Source organism: Lemur catta, chromosome 17, assembly GCF_020740605.2.
Source record: "Lemur catta isolate mLemCat1 chromosome 17, mLemCat1.pri, whole genome shotgun sequence".
NCBI lineage: Eukaryota > Metazoa > Chordata > Mammalia > Primates > Lemuridae > Lemur > Lemur catta.
The window spans coordinates 21,019,049-21,041,198 of record NC_059144.1 but is presented as its reverse complement, the minus strand read 5'-3'; the positions used below and the strand labels follow the sequence as shown (position 1 = coordinate 21,041,198).

Below are 22,150 nucleotides of genomic sequence, written 5' to 3'. Positions count from 1 at the left end.
TCCAGCGCTCACTTGCACTCACCACCCCCATCCACAGTCCAGCCTCAAGCTTTGGAGACTCGACCTCCCAATGGCTCCTGCAACCTCCCAGCTCCACCACCAGTCCCAGTCCAAGCTGCCACCAACCCAGGCTGGATGACAGAAGAAAGTTGCCTTCTTGCAGGTCTCCCTGCCAACAGGCCATCCTTTCCTCACTAGAAACCAGAGCAATACTTTTTACATGCAAATTGGGACAAGTCACCACCTTGTTTAAATGCCTCCAAAGACTCCCCATTCTTCTTGGGAAAAAGCCCCAGTCCTTGCCGGTTGGCTGACCCCTCCAGCTGGGTTTCTCACCCTGCCCCCCACTCATCCCCTGGGCTCCGGCCTCATTGGCCTTCTTCCCTTCCCCAGAACGTGCCCTTTCCCTCACACTGCCGGCCCCGTGCTGGTCCCTCCACCTAGAAGGCTCTTTCTGATTCCTCCTAGCCTGGTCGATACCCGCTCATTTTTCAGATGCCTTTTGGGGGGTCCCCTCACTGTTCTCAGCACCACCCACCCATCCTTCACGACCATCAGTGTTCATAATTATCCATCTATCCACAGCTGCATCCCTGTTTGCACTACAAGCTCTGTATGGGCAGTACTGTGTCTATCTGGTTCCCACAGCCCCCGCTCCCCCCCACAACAGCTAGCAAGCACACGCAGGAGGTGCTCAAAAAATATTTGTTGCATTGGGTTGAAAACTTGCTCTTGATTCCACACCTCGCTTTCTAGCTCCCAGACAATCCTTCTCCAAACTTTTTTAATTATCTAAACTTCTGAAAAAAGGCCATCGTCACCGAGTGACTATCTATCATCCGCAGGCACTGCAGTCTGGGTTCCGCTCCATCACACCCCCGAAACTGCTCTTGCTGAGGGCTCTGATAGCCTCCTAATTACCGACTTCAGTGGGTGTTTTTCCATCCTGCCTTATTGGAATTCTCTGCAGGGCTTGATATTGTTGATCACTCTCGCCTTCTTGAAACGCTGGGCTCTCTTGGTTTCCATGACAACACCCTCTCCTTGTTTTTAACTTGTCTCTATGACGACTTTCCCTTCCCGGTCTCATTAATCAGAGCCTCTGACTCAACCACCCTTGAAATGTTAGGGTCCTGAAGATTCGATATTGTAAAGATGTCAGTTCTCTCTAAATTAATGTACAAATTGAATGCCTTCCTAATCAAAATCCCACCAGGATTTTTTAATGGAATTTAATAAGCTGATTCTAAAAATCATATAGTGGAGGATGGGCAAGAATAGCCAAGATGATTTTGAGAAAGAAAAACAAGTTGTGGGAACATAGTAGGAGGAAAAGGACCGGATTTGCCCTACTAGGTAGCATATGGCAAAGCAATAATGTAATTAAACAGCGTGGCAATGGCACACGGATAGACACACTGACCTACAGAACCAAGGAGCTCAGGATCTGACCTGTGTCTGGAGGGAACCTGCCATATATTAGGAAGGGCATTTCTAATAATGGGCATCGGTTGCCAGGAGCCTGAAGCTCCCCAATACTTAGCTCTGAGGTTCTTCGAAAAGAGCCCACCACCCAGACAGCCTCCCTCATGCTGGAATATTCTATTTTCTTTCCTGGGCTTCCCTCCTCTCCCACCTCAAAACTTGTCTGATGCAAGTACCATTTCCTTAAGTCCAGGCTCTTATTTTTTTTTTCTGTTTGGTTTTTCTATTATAAAAATAATACATGATCTTGGATGGTGAGTATATTGTATTCATTGTATTGTACTCCTTCTCTTCTGTATTTGGGAAATATGTTATTATAAAAGCAGTGATACCCAAACATAGGCAGAAAATTGGGAGAGTAATAACGCATGAAGAACTAAAAAATCTTGACGAGAATCCCAGCATCCACCGTTGAGTTCTGTGAAAATGCATCTGACAATCACGTCTCTTCTCAGGCTTTTTTAAATGCATTTGTTTATAATAAATGCTTTTATTACATATAATTTTGCACCATCCTTTTACACTGATTATATGCTGAACATTTTCCTGTGTTAGTCAACATTCTTTGTAATTATTATGTTTAATGGTTGCCTAATAATCCACTTAATGAACGGAACATAATTTGGTTAACCATTCCCCTGGAGCTGAACACTTTGATAGCTGCCTTTTTTTTCTTTTCCTTTTTTTCTTTTTTGCTCTTATAACTAAAGCCACAATGCACATCTTTCTGCACAAATTTTTAGCCATTGCTTTTGATCATTTTCCTGGGATGAGCTTCCTGCAAGTGGAATTTACTGAGTCAAACAGTATGAACCTGTCGAGGCTCTTCACACATTTTAAGCAAATTGCCTTGCAGAAAGGTTTTGCCACTTTACAGTCCTGCCAGCTGTGCATGAGAGGTCCCATGCCACCGGGGCTGAACCAGAACTGCGAGCTCTTGTTTTGTAAAGCACTCATTCGATGAGCCAAAAGTGGTATCCCTGCATTCTAATTTACATTCATTTTATTATGAGTAAGTTCAACATTTTCAACTGAATTTGCCTTTTCAACTTCATCTTTCATAAATGGACTCTTACAGCCTTTTATTGCCCCAACATTTCATTATGAAGATTCTTATTGCCTCTGTGAATGTTTTATTTATGAGAATTTTCAACACACAGAAGCTTTATATTTCCTATAGTCAATTATATTTGCATTTTCCACTACAGTTCTCTCTATTGCGGTGAATGCTACAACGGCCGCCCTCACCCACAGTTTGGATAATGAATCATTTCCAATTTTTTCTAGTTATTACTGTGCTTTTTTTTGCATTTAAATTACTTTACCTTGATTTTGGTGGCTGTTATAAAGGGAGATAAAAATTGTTTTTTGTTTCCCAAGTGGATAAAATAATGTTCCAGGCCCACGAAGTGACAAATCCTTCCATTCCCCATTAATATGTGGTGCCTGTGCTCTCATGAGTCACCGTGTGAGATGGTCTTAAGATCTGCACTAGGCTTTCCATTCTGTTCCACTGGGATGTCTTTATCTTTCTTTCTTTCTTTTTTATTTTTTTGGAAAAAATTGTTATTTTCTTTTATATTATGCCGCACTATCTGTTAGGGTTAGAACCCTTGAAATCTCGATCTCATATCAGATCAGTTGCCCACGTGCCCGACTCCCATATCCAATTTCCATTTTGCTATCTTACCTTGAGTTTCCACAGCCCTACTTTTTCCACCTATACATGTTTTTCTAGCTGTTTCTTCTCCCTGGAGCACATTGTTTCATTGCGCTCCATAGGAGCGGGCCAGTGGTGGGCACAGCCCTGAAATCAGGAGGCAGGGTCAGGAGACGTGGGCTTGAGCCCCCCTCCTGCCAGCCACGGGCTGTGTTGAGCCCTCCCCACACTGCCTGGTCTCTGGACATCTCAGCTTCCTTTTTGGTAAAATGGGGTTGTGAAGACCACATGAGGTAGAGGATGTCCATACAGGTTTATTCTTCACTCAACAAACGTGTGCTGGATGCCAGGGATACAAGAGTGGGCAGGACAGAAATGGTCTGTGAAGACATGGCCTGTGGGGAGCTTGCATTCTGTCAGGGGAATGTCCTCCAGCACAGAGGAAAGAGGCCATTGCCAAAGGAGGAAGAGCATGGAACGTTGAGGGAGAACATGCGCCAGGAACCCTGCCTGAGACAGGTGGCTGGGGAAGGCCTCTCTGAGGGGACGTTGGAGCTGAGCCCAAAAGGCTGAGACAAGGGTGGGAGGAAAGCCCTCTCCAGGCGTGAAGAGCAACACAGGCAAAGCTCTAGGAGAGCAAAGAGCAAAGAGCTTGGGGCACTCCAGGAAGGAAGGATTTGGTTGTGGCTGGAGGACAGTGACTTGGAGCACCCAAGGGAGTTGAAGGGATGGACAAGGCAGGGCAGGGGAGCCTTGCCGGCCTGGAGAAAGAGACCAGGTTTTGTTCTGAGGCCCATGGAAGTCAAGGAAGGCTGCTGATGAGAAGGAAAATGACACAATCCTGTTTGCATCTGAAGAAGTCTGGTTTTGCTTCTGCATGGCACTTGGTTGGGTGAGAAGGAGAAAAGAAGGTGGTGAGGCCATCGCAGTGAGGAGGTAGGGGACGGGAGGCGGCTGGGACCAGGAGGTGGCACGGGTGGAGGAGAGGCCAGCCTGGGGATGATTCTGGAGATAGAACTGCCAGGATTTGCTGAGATTGGGTGGGAGGGGTGCGGGCCAGGGAAGAGCCCAGGGTGCCTCTGAAGGATCTGGTTGGGAAACCGGGTGGAAGGCTCGGCCATTTGCAGAGATGGAGAAGACAAGCCGGGGTGTGGGGAGATATTTTTGGGGAGAAGAAGTTAGCATTCTGATTGTGGCAGGTGGAGCTGTCACGGAATAGTTGGCTATGTGAGGCTCGAGAGGGCAGGGCTGAGGGCATGAAATTGGAGTCCTTAGTGATCACTCAGCGTGAGAATACAGAGAAAATGGCAAGCTCTCAGATGCGAGCCTTTAGATGGAGGAGGAGCAGTCATCGAGGGGGAGGTTACCTGGGCAATGATGGTGTCATGATGGTGGTGTCATGGACTCCAAGGAGAGTGATCGGCTCTGGGAGGGAGTGATCAGCTGTGTCAGAGGCCACCATAAGGCTGAGGCCAAGTGAATTAAGGGCCGAGCAGCATTTGCTGGATTGGGCAGTAGAGGTTGTTGGGAAGAACGGCAGCAGTGAACAGGTTGGGGGAGGCCAGGAAGTGGGTAGTGCAGTGTCAACTGTGACCAGGGGCTGCATAGGACACGTCATCCTGGCCCTCGCCTCTACCCCATGCCAAGCACATCTCCTGGTGCCCAGCTATGAGATTAACCTGGTGACATTTCCATCCCCCAGCCCTGCCACCCCCACCTAGCCCAACACCTCCTTCCCTGTAATGTCACTCCCTCACAGCTGCCACAATGTCTTTTTGGTAAAAAGAAAAATTTCTGAACCTCCATTTCAGACTGAATTTCAAGCAGAAAATAATTATTCTACCCCTACCTAGCCGGCTGCCTGTTGCTAGGTGCCGAAAGGTACAAAATGAGTAAGACATGGCCCCAGCCACAAGGCAGGATGAAACCACTGCTAATCAGAGTGAAGCTGGTACCCAGAGGGCAGAGGAAAGGCCTCCTGGAGAACATGGAGATCAGGTTACCTGGTAAAATGTATGATTTACTCCTGTCCCTTCCCACCAACACAACTAATCCCTTCACCTCAACACTTAATCCTGCTGCTCCAGGGCCCCTTTCATTGCCTGTCCCTGCTCCCCCAAGTCAGCTCCCCCTCCTCCCTGCAGGGCCCTGGGGAAGGCCCAGCCCAGCGGCTTCCTGGCCCTGTGGCCTCCTCCAGCTCCCCCTCCCTCCTGCCTTCTCGGCCAGACTGGATATTGTCCCCCACCCAGCAGGGCTTCTGCCCCTTCTCCCAGAGTTGCTGTGGCCAATGTCCCCAGAGGCCAGGTCCTGGGGATGCCCTTGCCTCCCCTGTCTCTGTGCATGTGGCTACCAGGGGCCACTCTGGGCTCTGGAAACTCTCTCCTCTCTGGGCTTCTAGGACCCCCTCTTTTCCTGTCTTCTCCTCTTTCTCAGGTTCCCCTTCCCCTGTCCAGTGTCCGTGCTGCCCTGAGCTTGGGCTCCCAGCTTCTCTCCCATTGTGCACCTTCCCTTCAGTCTCGTGCACCCCTGGAGCGCTCCCTCCTCCTGGAGGCCGACTCCCAAACTGAAGGTCCAGCCCAGTCCTCCTTTGAGCTCCAGCCCGACACACCCATCTTCCTCTCTAGCGTCCACTCTTCCAGTTCCATCCCAGAGCTCTCCTCTGAGCTCCAGAAACCGACGGCAACCATCGCAGACATCTCAACAACATCACCCAAGTGAAATCCCTGGTCTGTTTTTCTTTTTTCACTTAATTATCCCCTTTAATTCAAATTCTGAATCTTTATTCCCCCACTTTGTCCTTGATTGTTGTTTGCTACTTTTGGGAATGACATCACCACTATGGCAAGAGACACTGGGCAGCTCCTCCTCCTTCACTTGCCACATCTCATCGTGAGGCCAGCCGATCTTACCCCCAACCACCTCTGTCATCGTCACCAGTGGCTCAGTCCAAGCCATCCTCTGTCATTCGGTCCACTGCATTACCTGCTAACTTTCTCCCCAATAATCCAACTCCCACAGAGCAGCCAGAGTAGCCTTTTTGAAATACACATCTTTTAAAGTCCACCTCTTACTTGAAACTATTCAATGGCTCTTAGACAAAGATCAAACTCTGATTTCTCCAGCCTCGTTGAACACCATGTCCCGCCTCCGGCATGGTTTCTACCCAATGGTCATTTCTGCTTGGTTCTTACTAAGCCACTCTCCATGTTTGTCAACGGAGGTGGGCCTGGTCCCTTCCAGGTGGTGGCTCATGATTGATCTATGCCAGCCATGCTGGGCAGGCCACTTCCCTTGCTAGTGATTGGTTCCTGCGTGGGTGTTTGATGCAAATCAGACCAATAAAAAATGGGGTGAGAGGTCTTCTGGGAAAGACTTCTTAGTCCTTACAAAGAAGTATAACGAAGAACCATTTTCTTTCATTCGTCTCTGGACGTTGGTATGGTGGATACAATACCTGGAGAGATTGCAGCCATCTTATGACCACGGTGACAGGAGCCCTGAAAAATGGACAGAACCTGATGACATTTGAGCCACCTTCCTGGCTAATTTTTTAATTTTTTGTAGAGCCAGGGTCTTGCTCAGGCTGGTCTCTAACTCTTGATCTCAAGCAATCCTCCCGCCACAGCCTCCCAAAATGCTGGAGATTACAAGCATGAGCCACCGCGCCCGGCCTGGATTTCTTTATTGACTTAACATCTGGCTCCCTCGCTGGACTGGCAGCTCCACGCGGGCCGAGACCACATCTGCGTTCGCCCACCACCGTGTGCTCTGCCACAGAGCCAAGACGAACCAGTTCACTGATTCAGGTACGGCCCTGGGACGGGGGCGGGGGGGAGATGTTGCACTCCAGAGGGTTTAGCTGAGACGGGTTTAGTGAAAGGACTCGTCACAGAGTACAGCTGGGTGCCGGGGCTGAGCAACAGCTGGCAACCATCACATTTCCAGGCATGAAGAGGCGAGGGGAGGGTGTGGGCTTTCAGAAACTGGCCAGAAGGCTGCAGCTTTCAGGAAGAGGCCCCACCTGTGGCCATATGTAAAGTGACCCCAACTGTGGCCATAAGTAAAGGAATGCAGCCACTGCCAACCCACAGCCCTGGGAAGGCAGCCAGGTGAAGCTCACTCCCCTCCCTCCCTCCAGTCTTCCCCTGGTTCCCCCACTGGCCAAACTCAATTACAGATGTTCCTCAACTTACCGTGGGGCTGTATCCACACACAACCTCCGTAAGTTGAAAATATCGTAAGTCTAAAATGTATTCAACACCCCAGTAAACCCACCATAAAGTCAAAAAACCTAAGGTGAAACTATCCAGAGTCAGGGACTGTAGAAGCCCGAGGGCAAGGCTGGGTGGTGTACAACTTAGCCACTTGGGCGCAGTCGCCAAAGACCTCCTAGCTACTCAGTTCAATGTGAGTTTTTCCTTTCTTATGCGTCTTAACCAACCTGCACAATTTGATAGTGTAGTTGACCTTGATTCCAACTTTCTCAGTGTGGGAAAGGGCACCGCAAGAGAGTCTCTTCCTTGCACTCCTCCCTTGAGGCCTCTCCAGTCACACCCGCTCGCAGGATGGATCCCAGCTCACTTACAAATCTTTTTCCTTATCATACTCGCCCTCTCTGCTGGTGCCTTCTTTCGAGACCAGAAAATTCTGGGGTCTCTCCTGTTTTCAACAGCCCTCCCTTGATCATCCACATTTTTCTTGTTACCACCCAACTCCTCCCCTAATCATCCAGCCTTCTCTAAGGAGGGGTCTGCAGCTCCGACACCTATTCATTCCGCAACCCCTGGTGAGCTAGCTGTCACCCCGTCACCCACAAAACAGTTTCTGACAAGGTTCATAATAGCCCCTTGATTGCTAGATTCAAAGGACTTTGTTAGCTTCTTATTTTTCAGAGATTTGGGGCAATGAACTGTGTTGATTACTTTCTCCTTGAAACTCCTCCCTACCTTGGTTGCCATGGCAACCCCTCTCCTAGTTCGTTGCATCTCTCAGGTCCTTAATTTTCTCTCTTCTCTGTCGCCCTCCCACACCTCAGTGGGCCCCTCAAATGTCTCTGTGACTCATGATTCTGCCCTGGGCCCTCTCCCATTCTCTCTCTCCACTCTCCGCCTGGTGCTCTCGCCCCTCCACCTCTGTCCCCACGTTGGTCCCTCCAGTCGAATCTCCTCCTGAGTCCCAGACTCTGGGGTCCAGCTGCCTGCTGGGCTCCTCGTGGCTGTGCCCCGGCCCCTCTGCACTATTTCCCGGAGACCGAGCCATTGTTGCCTCCCTCAAACTGGCTACCAAGCCATGTCCCCATCCCAAGCACCTTTCCGCCATCTGCTGAGGTGCCCAAGACACATGGGAACTGCCTTTGGTTCTGCCCTGTCTCCCACCCTAACAGCCAACAGTCATCATGCATTTCCAACCTTAATTTCTAAATTGGTCTCCCTAGCGATTTAGGGACAGTCACCTTCCAAATACAGTCTTCACACTGACCACCACAGTGATCTTCCCAAACCACAGATCAGAACACCCCACTCTGGTGTAAAACCTTTGCATGGTGCCACTGACTGCAGGGTCATGTCCAGACTCCTTGACATGGGTGGCATCCAAGTCCCTGCCGGGCCTGGTCTCTGTCCACTTCTTCAGTCCCTCCCCTTCTCTCATAATCCAGGAAGATCAAACGCCCTCAAGCTCACTCTTGCTGCTTCATTGCTGGGCCTTGCTTGTGCTGTTCCCTTTGCTTGCAATGTTCTTCCAGTCCCTTCTACCTTGCTCATTCCTGCTCATCTTTAAGAAGTCAGACCAATGGTTACCTCTTCTGGAAAGTTCTGTGTATGTCTATGTTCCACTCCTGCACTTACAATACTGGATTGGGATGGTCTACTTAAATGCTGTGTAGTAGGATAGGATTTGATATAATATTTGATGTGCTTCCTCCCTTTCCTTGCCTGTCACTGTTTTGGTGCATAACGAACTACCCCAGACTTCAATGGTTTAAAAACAGAATTTTATTTCTCATGGTTCTGATGGGTTGACAGAACTCAACTGGGTGGTTCTTGCTTAAAGTCTCTCATGCAGCTGCAGTTAGACGGCAGCAGGGGGTTGGGTCATCTGAAGGCTCAGCTGGCCTTCGTGTCCCAGAAGGCTCCTTCACTGCTGACAGTCAGTTGGGGCTCGCCGAGGCTATGCACCAGGAAGCCCACCTGGGGATCACCGCACGGGCTGGACTCCTCACAGCATGGCAGCTGGGTCACAAGAGGAAGTGTTCCAAGGCCAAGGATCTCAAGAGGCCAGGGCAGAAGCTGCAAGCTTCTTATGATCTAGTCTCACAACTCCCAGAATGTCCCTTCTGCTACATTCTATAGGCCACCAAAGTCACGAAGGCCAGCCTAGGTTCACAGGGAGGGGAATTACTCTCCTCCTCCTTATGTGGCAAGCAGTATGTCTGTACAGGGAGAGCAGAAATTGGTGGTGGCCCTCTTTGGAGACCAGCTCCTGTGGTCACTCTCTCCTGATCCAGTCAGAGCTGTATGGGAGGCTTTGGGGGTTATGGCTTGAAGGCAGTGAGAAGACAGCCAGTAGTTTCAAATAGTCTCTTGAAACCTGCAGCAGAGACAGGGTGTTGGGTCGCGGTAGCTGGGCTTTTGTAAAAAGAAAAGAACCGGAGGGACTCAGAGCTTGAAACTGATGCCATGAACAGTAAACAGGGAAGAACACAGAAGCTGTCTTTCTGCCTAAAAGGAAATAAGTCTGACCAGCTAATGGGAGGAAGGGAATCACATGGAGATGTAACTAACAGTAGATATTAGATCTCCCAAAGGAAATGTGAGGTGTCCTAGAGCAGAGGGGACTGTTGCCTGGCTCCTCCTGGGAGACCAAGACCTCCTGGCACGGGCTGGAGAGGTGGAGGAGCCCTGGTGGGAGAAGGTGCCTGACGATGGCCTGAGGGTGTCCTCCAGGGTCCTGTGTGCCCTCATAACATGGTGGCGACGGTGAGCGTGTAGAGAAGTGGGGGAATGGAGCCGATGGACTTGGAAATGCCTTGTGGTCAGGCACTCAACAGGGATGCCTTGGTTCAGTGGATGGCAGGGGACAGATGCTGGCAACCCCGGATCAGATGCACAACCCCGGCCCTGGTGCCAGGGCAAAACAGGAGCTCCCAGAACATGGACCACCCGCAGGGAGAAGGGAAGGAGCAGTGGGACACAGAGGTGCTGGAAGTGGACCAAGAATCGATTTAAGAGAGACTTAGGAAAAGTTCAGCTGTGACTGTGTTTACCTTGAACTGACAAAGATTAAGTTTGTGCTACCGAACAGAACGGGGTGGTGGTGGTGGTGGGCTGAGTAATAAAAAAGTGACCTTTCGGCGAGGCTCTGTTTGTAGCCGTTTCTGGCCAGCATCTGGGGCCATTATTGACCTTTCATTCTCTCTAATCTCTCCTGTGAGGTTGGCGCTGGACCCCCTATTTTTACCTCCGAAACTTCTCCTGGATCAACTTCCTCTCCCTGCGCACTGTCATTTACCTCAGCCTGCATCACTCCTCACCTGGACAACCGCGCTGTCTCTTAGGGATTGTCCCCACATCCAGGCTGTTGGGATGGCAGGACACATTCTCAATTGTTTTCTTCAGTTAGAACAGTGTCAGCCCTCCTGGCAAGCATTCTGCACTCCAGCCTATTTTCTTTGAAAGGGATTCACCTTCTTATTACATAACCCACCTTACTGGCCATCAGTGATTGTCCAGGTGTGAGCTTCGACTCAGGCTGGGCAGTGGGAGCCTTTCTCTCGATTTCTGGACTTGGGAACAGGGGAAGCTCATAGCTGACATTTATGGAGCACTTACTATGTGTCGGGGTCTGGGCTAAGCATTTTACAGGTGTCATCGCTTTTGACCCCCACAACACTCTGAGGCTGGTGCTGTTATTGTCCCCATTTCACAGACGAGGACACTGAGGACAGAGAATTAGACAAAACAGTGAGTAACAAGCAGCGCTGACTTGAGTGTGGCCTCTTAACCAAGCTCCAGCACTCCCACCTCAGTCTCTCTGTGGTCATGAACATGAGCGATGCGAAACACTGGCAGCCAGGAGTGCCGGAGTGTGGGCGACACGGGCCTGAGAGAGGGGGGCTGGCAGGCAGAGAAATGTGCTGACACGGAGAGGGGACAGGGACAGTTTGATGGTTGAGTCCCTGGCTCCTGGGGACCTGGAGGGCCACCTGATCCTAGCCTGGCCTGTGGTTTGATTATGGAAGCTAATTAAGTTCCTTTCTGCCTGAGCTGGTTTTGAGTTGAGCTTCTTTCACTGGCAAAGAAAAGAAACTTGACTAAATGAGAATGTGATCACACCCGTCTTCCCAAACTCTCCCCCCAGAGTGTGTGATCACTGCTCCTTGCCGTTGCCTCCCCAGCTTAGAGCTCTTAGGTTGTTTTAGGAAGGATGCTTTCACTAGAATGTAATAGAACACCTAAGAGTGGCTAAACAACAAGATCATTTATTTCAAATAACGAAAAGTTCAGAGGTCAGTGGTTCTAGGTATCTGGGCTCTGAGTGAGCAGAGAGCCATGGGTCTCCTGGCCGTCCCCTCCTGGTCACAAGATGGCTGTCACAGCTCCAAGCATCATGTCTTCACTAACTAGCACCTAGGCAGAAAGAAAAATGGCAGCCAAGAAACCTGTCCAGGTGCATCTCTTTCATTAGGAAGGAATGTGGTTCCCTGAAGCCTGCTGAAGATATCCTCTTGCAAGTCCCAAGTCAAAGTTGGGTGGTGGGAGTTCTTTAAAGAGTGTCTGCTGCACAATATTTCTAGTTTACAAGATCCACTGATGTCCCAAGTGACAGATTAGGCTTTGAGTCACTTGGAAACGACTCCCCGCCATCCTGTTTCTCCCAGCACAGTTTTTACGTACCTCTATTGGTTATCTTTTTAAGAAATCTACTTGCCCTCTTCATTCCTTGTCTCACCAGGTGTCCACAGAAGCTCTTGCCTCCTGCTACTGTCCCTGTCAGCCTTCCTACCCTACTCCCTCCACTGCTACTTCCCAACTCCTGTGTCTTTACTTTCACACTGTGATGGATGGTGATGTTGACATTCTATTCTGTAACTATGATAAAATTCAGGTCAATACAAAAATTGAATGTCAATGAAAACTGGAAACGACAAAATTCTCATTATTTGAGACAACCACGCCATGTATTTCCTGTGGGTACCTCATCTATGTATTTATAAGTTTTAAAGACAGTCTCAAAAAGTACACATTGAACCTATTACAGTGGTTACCTCTGGGGAGGAGGAAGGGAAAGGGGTGGCAGCAGGTGGTCAAAAGGGACTTCAGCTTCATCTGCAATGTTCCATTTTTTAAAAAGGAGAATGTATTCATGTTTCGCTTGTGTCATTAAACTTTAATTTTAAAAAATTCCTATTCATTTTCAGCCAATTATGCTGGCGCTGTGTGTTTGGCTGTGCTCGCGTGTTTGTGCCCAGGGAGGAAGAACATTTACTTTATGTGTGTCTGTGAATGAAGTGCCTCGATTAGTGAGTGGATGAAAAAGAAATGTAGCAAGCAAAAGCAAATAGAAAAGGGAATGTGGAGAGAGCTCATTCACAACAAGAATAAAAGCTATAGGAATAGCCCCATTAGGGAACAGGCAAGTTCTTTATGAAGAAAATAATAGTGCGTGAGCAAAGGACACACAAGACGGCCGCAATGAATGTAGCCATCTCCTGTATTCACGGATTGAAAGGCTCCGTATTGCATGGATGTCAATTTCCTCCAAATTAGTCTTCAAATTCACAAAACTTGACAGCAGGTTTTAAAATTCATGTGGGGGAGTTAATGTGCACTACTAGTTCGTTAAGATAGCTGAGGGGAAAGCACAATGGAATGTGGCATTTTACTTAACAAATATCAAAAGGTGGGATAGCAAACAAAATAGTCTGGTATTGACAGGAACAAACAGATTGGTGGAAAAAAACAGGGGCCTCCGACCCACCTAGACATGGTGACTCACTGTATGGGGGAGTTTTACTTCAGATTAGTGGAGAAAGGAGGACGAGTCCGTCCATTGTGTTGTGATAATTGGCTACCCACTTGGAGAAAGGTTAGATCGCATCGCTAGTGAATCATCAAAATATATTCTGTGAGCTAGGCTGACGCTATGGCACTCTAGCCTGGGCAACACAGTGAGACTCTGTCTCAAATAAAAAAAAAAAAAAAAAAAAAATTCTGGATGACTTAACCAAATAAAAATAAAATTGTAAAATTATTAGAAAATAAGAAAGAATATTTAAATCTTAGCAATAGGGAAGAACTAAACATAATATCTACACAGAAAAGAACAAGACTGATAAATTTGATTATGCCAAAATTAATAACTTTCTAAAAAAAAATTCTACAAAGAGTGAAAGGCAACAGACGAGCTGAAAGAAAATATTTGTCACATATTCACAAGAGTTTAATATCCAGATTAGATTAGAAAATTCCAAAAATCAATGAGATAAAGACAACCTAATATTTAAAATGAGCGAAAATAAACAGGCAATTCAGAACAGACAAAATATAAATGCCCAGTACACATATGAAAATCTCACTAGCAAATAGGAAAATATAAATTCAAAAAAGGATTTAATTTTTCACCCATGAGATTGGCAAATATTTAAAACAACTGCTTACAGCGTGGGGATTAGAGTCCTCTCGTACCTCTGGCTGGAAGTTTAAATGGTACAGAAATCATGGAGTACACTTGGGTAACATTTGTTAAAACTGAAAAATGTGGAAACCTTGACACCCAACATTCCGCTTCTCGGTCACTACCCGAGGGAAACAGTGCAGAGAGGAGGCTGTTTCGGCAATGCTGCTCACGACCTAAGAAAGCAGTTGAATGTCTGCGGGGAAGATGAAAGTATGGTCCGTCCACAGAAATGAATGCAATGCAGCCATTAAAGGAAAGAGATATATATGTCCACACGAGTATATTGTAAAAATGTAAGACTCAGTGAAAAAAAAACTTACATGAAAATCCCTATAATGTGGAGTGAGTGATTCATTTACAATACCTACATCAATACTATGCGTTACTATGGACAGAGACACACAAAACCGCGGAGGAAATGAGGTCTTCGTAGGGCAGCCAAAGGGGACTGTATCTATCTTCATATTGCTCTGTTTTTTAAAAAGGAAAACGTATTCATGCTTTACTTGTATAATTAAAGAATAATTTGAAAAGATTCTAATTTGTTTTCAGCCAATTATGCCAGCTCCGTGTGTTTGCCTGTGCTCATGTGTTTGTGCCCAGGGAGGAAGCAGGTTTACTTTGTGTGTGTCTCTGAATCGAGCACAGTGATTAGTAAACAGGCTGCCGTGGAATACGGAAAAACAAGGGCCAAATGTTTAAGAGCAGAGGGGAACCTGTTCGCAGGTGATAGCAAAATCTGTAATATCCCTAGGAATAAATTTATCAAGAATAGGCAAGACTTTAACCAGAGAAAACTGTAAAACTTTCTTGAAGGACATAAAATATGAGCTGAACTGAGAGTAGAGCAATATGCATTAGTAGAAGATGCTATATGATAAAGATGTCACTTTTCCTTAAATTTATCCATAAACTCAATGTAATCCCAATTACAATCCCAGCAAAAATTCTTCTGAAACTTGACAGGCTGATTCTAAAATTTACATAGTGGGACAAACATGCAAGAATGATCAAGGCAATTTTGCAAAAACAACAAAGAGGGTGGAATTTGTCTTTCCAGTTAGCAAAGCATATTATCAAGCCCGGGAGCAGACAAATAGATCAGTGGACCAGAGAGAGCCCCGACACAGACCACAGACCCACAGTGGGATTTAGTGTCAAACAAAGGTAGTGATTTTAAATCACAGGGGAAATGCCAGATTATCCAATAAATGGTATTGAAAAAAATTGGTTAACAATTTTGAAATTTATTAAAATTAAACACCAATATCACACCAAAAGTAAGCTTCATATGTAGTAAATACTTAAATGTGAAAATTGCAAAATAACATAAAATATAAATGCAAGGAAGAAAACTAAAGGTTTTAGGAAAAAATTAGGAAAAATGGTTATGATCTTTGTGTGCCTTCTTAAGGCAAGATAAGATTCTACATTTGACATAAAAATAAAAACTTCTGTAATAGAAGATATAATACAGTTAAAAGACAAGGGCCAGAATGGCAAAGAATATGTGCAATGCATAGAGCAGACAGGGAATTAATAATCAAGAATATATAAACCCGCAGAAAGATGGACAAAGTGTATGCACAGATGACCCAGACAAGAGGAAATAAAAATGATCAGTAAACCCGTGAGGAGACCACAGTGTGACCGGTCACTCAGAAAACACAGATCAAACTAAGAGGAAACCCTGTTTTCACCTATCTGATCTGTAAAGTTTAAAAGCTGGCAATGGTCTGGAAAAATGAGGATTCACATTTACTTGTGGAGGGAGTTTTAGACCGGCACCGTCACTTCAAAAGACAACTGGGCATTATCTAAAAACTGAAACAGTGGACACTGTAGGACCCAGAGTTCCACTTTCAGTACCTACCCCAGAGAAACATTTCAGGAAGAGGCACGTACCAAGATATTTTCTGCAGCATTTTCCGTAATAGAGAGGAAAAAACTAACTAAAGGGCTATGGATGTTCGAGAAGGGGAAGCACGCAACATTCATGTCAAGAAATATGATATGGCTGTTAAAAGGAGTGAACAAGAGCTGCTATATGAACCAACATGGGGAGATCTCAAAAATATAATATTAAGTGAAAAACACAGGATATAGTACAATACCTATAATGTTGGATAATTTATTCAAAATACCTACATCAATTCTATATATAGGGTGTCCCAAAAATTGCCATACATAGGGCAAATGGGAAATTGTAGCTAAATGTTCCTTTATTTACAAAATACTCATCAAAATTTTACAAAAATTTTCCTTTGTAGTCTCCATTTTACAAAGGAAAAATTTTATACAATTTTATAATGAATATTTTGTAAATAAAGAGACATTTAGCTACAGTTTCCCATTTTCCCTATGTATGGCGATTTTGGGGACACCCTGTATTACTATGGAAGGAGACACATAAAACTCCTGACAGTGGCTACCTCTGTGGAGGGGAAAGGGACCAGGATCCCAGATAGCCGAAGAGAACTTGCTGTATTTGTGTTGCTCTACTTTTAAAAAGGAAAATGTATTCATGCTTTACTTGTATAATTAAAGAATAATTTGAAAAGATTCTAATTTGTTTTCAGCCAATTATGCCAGCTCCGTGTGTTTGGCTGTGCCCACGTATTTGTGCCCAGGGAGGAAGCAGGTTTACTTTGTGTGTGTCTCCGAATCGAGCACAGTGATTAGTAAACAGGCTGCCATGGAATACGGAAAAACAAGGGCCAAATGTTTAAGAGCAGAGGGGAACCTGTTCGCAGGTGATAGCAAAATCTGTAATATCCCTAGGAATAAATTTATCAAGAATAGGCAAGACTTTAACCAGAGAAAACTGTAAAAGTTTCTTGACAGACGTAAAATATGATCTGAACTGAGAGCAGAGCAATGTGCATTGGTAGGAAAACTCTATCTATAAAGATGTCAATTTTCCTTAAATTTATCCATAAACTTAATGTAACCTCAACAAAATCCCAGTGGAAATTTTCCTGAAACTTGACAGGCTAATTTTAAAATTCATGTGGTGGGACTAATATGCAAGAATGATCAAGGCAATTTTACAAAAACAACAAAGAGGGTGAGATTTGTCCTGCCACTTAGCAAAGCGTATTATCAAGCCCGGGAGCAGACAAACAGATCAGTGGACCAGAGAGAGCCCTGATATAGACCTGCGATGGGATTTAGTGTCAGACAAAGGTAGCGATTTTATATCAGTGGGGAAATGATACATTACTCTGTAAGTGGTGTTGGGACAATTACCTATCCATGCGGGCAAGCAGGTTAAAGTTATATCCTAACATTCATGCATATGAAATTTATTTTTTGTCTGTGGTATAAAGGCTTAAAAATATATATATGTAAACTATAAATGTTAGAAAAGAAAATACAGGAAAAATGCTTACTACCTTCAGTAACGTAGGCTTTCTTAACTAAGACTGCAAAAAAAAAAGGCATAAAATTAAATTTGATAGATTTGACTGTATCAAAATTTAAAATTTTTCTAAGATACAAGATACCATATAATTACATGACAAAAATCACATTATAGAAAACATTTGCAATACACATAACAAAGCATTAGTATATAAAATACATAAAGAACTTCTAAAAATCAAAAAGAAAAAGACAAAATGCCCTAGAAAAATTAAAGAAATGGGCAAAGGATACAGAAAAGCAATCTAAAGAAGGAAATATAAATAGACAGCAAACTCACAAAGACTTTAGCCTTGCTGGTAATTCAGAAAAATACAAACTGAAACAAGACACTATTTTTGACCCATCATATTATTTAAAATGTAAAACTTGGAGATGGTCTGGGGAAATGGGTACACACACTGCTGGCAGGACATTAAATAAGAAAGGCACTTGGAAGAACATTTTAGCAGTTTCTATTAGAATTTAAGATACGTTTACCCCATGACCCAACGATTCCATCTCTAAGTGTCTGTCCCGGAGAAACATTTGTACATGAGCAAGAGGGGCATATACAAGGATGCGCTTACAGGTTTGTCTTCATGGAACAACACTGAAAGCATTTTAACAGTCAATAAACAACAACTAAATAAAATGTAGCACAGTCAGTTCCAGTTGCCAGCGGCCAGCAGAAAGGCGTGCTGGAGCAAGCTGCCGCAGGTGACAGGAGGAGAGTCCCGTAGGGTGCCCCGAGCTCAGGAGCAGCACCTCCAGTGTGTACACCGCCACGTCTAGCAAGCAAACAAAAACAACAGTAGAACAGAGGACATGTTTCAGTGGGCACAGAAAAACATTTTGGATAAACAGCAAATGCCTAACAGCAACTACCTGTAAAGTGGGAAAGGGGGCTAAAAGTGGGGATCCGGGTGGCCAGTAGTGACTTTGTCTGTAACGCTCTAATTTTATTTAAAGGAAAATGTATTCATGTACTAGTTGTATAATTAAAATTTAATTCAAAAATTCTAATTCATTTCCAGCCAATTAGCCCTGATTTACATATGTGCTGTGTTCTCATTTGTGTGCCCAGGGACAAAGCACATTTACTCTGTGGTGTGTCTGTGAATGAAACATAGTGATTAGCAAACTGATTAAAATTTGGAAAGCAAAATGAAAAAAAAAGGGGAAAGTTTTTCCACTCACAAAAGCAACAAAACTAACAACGTACTCAGGAACAAGCCTGCTAAGAAATGTGCAAAACCTTTTATGCCCGAAGTGGCCAGCCTTTATTAAAAAGCATTAAAAAGAAAACAAATAAGACTCTGATTAAAAGGAGACAGATACCACATTCACCGATAGGAAGAACTGATATATTAAAAGATGTTATTTTTCCTTTCAATGCAATCTCACTCAAAATTCCAACGGGATTTTTTTTTCATGGAAATTTGACAAGCTGATTATAAAATGTGGAAAAAGTAAATGTACGATAAGAACAAGATAATTTTTAACAAGAATAAAGGGCTGCTGTGGGGTGGTTGCTTACCTTACCGGGCAGTAAGACACTTTACAAAGCTCTGCTCATTCACATGTGCTGTTGACCCAGAAATAGACAAATAGACCAGCAGAACTATTCATAGGGGATTGGGAGAAAAGATGGTGTTGGGACAATAAATGGTGCTTGGCAAACTGGATATTCATTTGGAAAAAGATCAGATTAGACCTCTTTGTCACTTCATACACGAAAATACATTTCAGAAGGGTTAAATGTGACTTAAATGTGTCAGACAACTATAGATGTTTTAGGTGCTAACACAGAGTGTATATCCAGCACTAGCACTGTAGATTTCATCAGTGCAGTGCGGCAAGATGCTTTAATATCCGGTAGAGCTCCAGGCAGACCTCACCTCCCACCTTCTGCGAGGGCCTGCGGAGCATCTCCACCGGACCTCAGAGACTCCTCTTCTTCTTTCTCTCCAGCTCAACCTGGTCCCAGGAAGGGGGCCCGCCATGCTGGATGGCCTGAGGTCTGAAGTCAGCTCCTGCTACTTGTGCTCTGGGTCAATAACACATCTCCTTTTCTGGCTTCCACCTCCTCCTCTATGAAATGAGGCAACACTCTGTTTCTTGTGGGGAAATGTGAAGTTCATGTGAGATGATGAATGTGAACATGGATAAATGGCACAGAGCTTACAAGGATGAGGGGAGTAGACTCCTCCACTTTTTCTTGACCCACTCACCAAAACCCCTGCCACCCAAGACTTAATGTCCCAATGTTTCTTTCTTGTATTGTTAACTTCTGGAGAATTGTCATAGATTCTTTTTGGTCCAAAGAAGTTTGAATGTTGACTTGGTGTTTGATTCCAAGGCAGAAAATACTGATTCGGCACCCAAAGAGCTTACTGCCTGTTGCTAGGCGCTGAGAAACACACAAGAATAATAAGACACGATCTCAGCCAAGAGACAGGATAAAACTGCTGCTAATTAGAGCTGTAGTCAGTACGCAGGTCAGATAAAAGCTCCCAAAAGAACATGGAGATCAGGTTACTCTCTAAAAGGTAAATAATTTAATTTTGCCCCATTCAGTCAAATACACATTATTGCCCCAAACTAATTTGTCCACCTCCACAGTTGATCCCAGCCCCAATGGGAGCTCATTTCACTAATTGTCTCCATCTCTAATCGCTCAATTACTCTTACTTGCATAATGCTCATATGCCAGCACTGCTCTCCTTTAAGATTAAAATTAAAAAGCTGTAGATCTTGCTCCTTCTTCCTTTCTCCTCTTAATCAACCCCTACCCAAACTGCTCTGGCAAAGACCCTCAGGGGTCCCCTGATGGCCCTGTGGGGTGCCAATCAGCAGAGCTGATATGCTGCCCAATTCCAGAGCACCATGGAGATTGCGCAGTTGCACGAGGGTGGGGCTCACCGGTCGCCCTTGTTGTCCTGACCTCTCTGCACCCCCCACCCCGCTGCTGAGAGACCCCATCTTTCTGCCAAGAGACCTCCCAGCTCTTCCACTTCTTTTCAGCACTCTCAGAGGATCCTTCTCCTCTTTTCCAGTCCCAAATGTTGATGGTCTCTGGGCTCAATTTCTGGACTCTTCTTCCTCAGCCATCCTCCTGGCCTCAAAATGCCCCAGAAACCTGTCAACATCCCAATGCACATTTCCACTCAGGATCATCCCTGAACCAGTCTCTGTGATGTCTCTGGCTGTGCTCTGGAGCTGTGCATTCAGCCACTTCCTCCCCATCTCCACCTGGGTGTCTCAGCTGTCTGCCATTAGACTTGGGGTCTGTCTTATAGACCCGGCCCCTTTCCAGGGCTCCCCAGCTCCTGAAAATGGCACTGCCATCTCAGCAGTAAGGCAAGCCAGAAGCTCAGGGGGCATCCTGAACACATCTTCACTCCATCAAGCACCAAGACTAGCCAGATATGAGGATGGTGTCCATATCTGTCCACCATGACAACAAAAGCTTCCTAACTGGCCTTCCTAAGTCTACTCATATTCCTCTAGTGATTGCTCCACAGAACAGCCAGAGTCTCACATCACAGCAACGTACCAGGGCAGGTCACATCCCTGCTTCCCTTGCTCTCAGGATGTAGGTGCTGGGCAGCATCCTGGTCTCCGAGGCGCTGCACAGCCAGAACTGCCTGTCTCTCTGGTCTCACTCGCCTTCCTCCCGAGTCTAGTCCTTTGCACGGGCTGTCCCCTCTGCCCCGAATGCTTTCCCTCAATTTGCTGTATCCAGTTAACTCTGTCCCTTTCTTCACAACTTGGTTTGGAGCATCCTTTCCCAGGGAAGCCTGCCAGAGTCATATAAGTGCAGGTCCCCTTGTTGTATGCCCTCCAGCACTCGGTACCTTTTCTTCAGAGCGCCTATCAAGGTTGGAAATTGTACACTTGTGTGATTAGCTGATTATGTTTTCTACTACCATGCCAGCTCCACACAAACAGGGATCTGGCTATTTTAATTCATTCATCAAAGCATCCACAGTGCTAGGCATGCTGCCAGGCACATAACAGGTACTAAATTAGAATATGTGGAATGTATAAACTTTTTGTGAATGTGTAAACTTTTGTCACTAAACCATGGGCACCTATCACATTTGGAGGTTGATGTCAGCCTACGAACATGCCCATCTTTCCTAGCCTCAGCCTCCCCACCCCATCCTTCACGTCTCCAAGTCTTCCTTCCAGACTCCTTAAAGGCCTCGTAATGATGGATTCACGTCCCCCTCATATCTCAATGTTATTTCCAGCTTATGCCCCCGTCACTCCCTTAAAATGCTCCTATGAAGGCCACCAAAACTTACTAATCATGAAATCCAAAGGAAAAATTCTGTCCTTATTTTGTTGGAATTCTCTACTGTCTTTGACAGTGTTGATTACTTTCTCCTTCAAACGCTTCCCTACCTTGGTTGCCATGGCAACCCCCTCTCCTAGTTGTTTGTCGCATCTCTCGGGCCCCTTCTTTCCTTCTCCTTTGTCGCCTGCCCACACCTTGATCAGCTTCTCAAATGTCACTGTGAATCACGACTCTGCCGGGCCCTCTCTCGTCCTCTCCCTACATTCTCTCCCTGGTGATCTCACTTATTCTCAGGGTCCCCATCACTCTGAGTGGCAATGGCCCTGGGCCAGGGCTTCCAGTTGGATCTCAGACACCAGGATCCAAGTGCCTGCTGGGCCCCACTTGGCTGTGTCCCGGACCCCTGGGCTGCATCTGAGTCCACTGTCTGCCCCTCAAACTGGCTCTCCATACTCCATTCCCATCCCAGAGGCCTCCCCACCACCTGCCCAGGGCTCCACTCGAGACACATGGGAGTCCCTCGCTCTCTTACTCCAACAGTGAACACTCCCCAGTTATCTCTGGTTTCCATCCATCACAAGTGTCTGTTCTCTTTCTCTCCATCCCCGCCGGTCTAGTTC

General features: G+C 45.8%; 2 long non-coding RNA genes across 2 annotated transcripts; both read right to left on the bottom strand.

The window, feature by feature from the left end:
• Positions 1–9,120: 9,120 nt before the first annotated feature.
• LOC123622359 lies at positions 9,121–11,568 on the bottom strand. Its single transcript, XR_006729482.1, has 2 exons — positions 11,167–11,568; positions 9,121–11,080 (listed from the first exon to the last, which is right to left on the bottom strand). It is a non-coding gene; the product is annotated as an uncharacterized LOC123622359 (long non-coding RNA).
• A 6,010-nt stretch (positions 11,569–17,578) lies between these two features.
• Positions 17,579–21,272, bottom strand: LOC123622358. Its single transcript, XR_006729481.1, has 2 exons — positions 19,126–21,272; positions 17,579–18,015 (listed from the first exon to the last, which is right to left on the bottom strand). It is a non-coding gene; the product is annotated as an uncharacterized LOC123622358 (long non-coding RNA).
• Between the last annotated feature and the right edge of the window lie 878 nt (positions 21,273–22,150).